We start from the raw sequence: 819 nt of genomic DNA on the forward strand, positions 1-819 counted from the left end.
GGTAGTGGTATTGATGGTGGTAATAGTGGTAGTGATGATAGTGGCAGTGGTGGTGGTAGTGGTAGTGATGGTGGTGGTGATAGTGGCGGTGGTGGTAGTGGTGGTGGTAGTTGTAGTAGTAGTAATAGTAAGAGTCACAGTAGTCATAGTAGTGTTGGTGGTGTTAGTGGGGGTAGTAGTTGAAGTAGTAGTAGTGGTGGTGGTGGTATTAACAATAGTAGTGGTAATGGTGGTGTTAGTAGTGGTGATGATAGTAGTGGTGGTGGTAGTAGTAGTGAGAGTGACGATAGCTTTGGTGGTGGTTGTGGCTATAGCAGTATGATGGTGGTGGTGATAGCACTAGCAGAAGTAGTGGTGGTGGTTGCAGTAGTAGTGGTGATTGTGGTAGTGGTACTAGTGTTTGTAGAGGTGGTGGTAGCAGTGGTCATGGTGGTTATAGTATCAGCCACAGTGATGGTGGTTGTGGCCATAGTAGTAGTAGTACCAGCCTCAGTGGTAGTAGTGGTAGTGTTTCTGATGCAAGTGGTGGTGATAGTAGAGGTGGGGTTTGTAGTAGTGTTGGTTGTATGAATAGTGGTGGTAGTACAAGTGGTGGTGGTGGTGGTTGTAGTTGTGGTAGTAGTAGTGGAGATGATAGTGATGGTAGTGGTTATGGTGGTGGTGGTAGTGGTGGTGGTGGTTGTGGTGGTGGTAGTACTAGCAGTAGTAATGATGTTAGTTGCGGTGGTGGTGGTGGTGGTAGTGGTGGTGATGGTGGTGGTTGTGGTGGTGGTAGTACTAGCAGTAGTAGTGAAGATGATAGTGGTGGTGGTGGTGGTG

Source organism: Octopus bimaculoides, chromosome 29, assembly GCF_001194135.2.
Source record: "Octopus bimaculoides isolate UCB-OBI-ISO-001 chromosome 29, ASM119413v2, whole genome shotgun sequence".
Classification (NCBI taxonomy): Eukaryota; Metazoa; Mollusca; class Cephalopoda; order Octopoda; family Octopodidae; genus Octopus; species Octopus bimaculoides.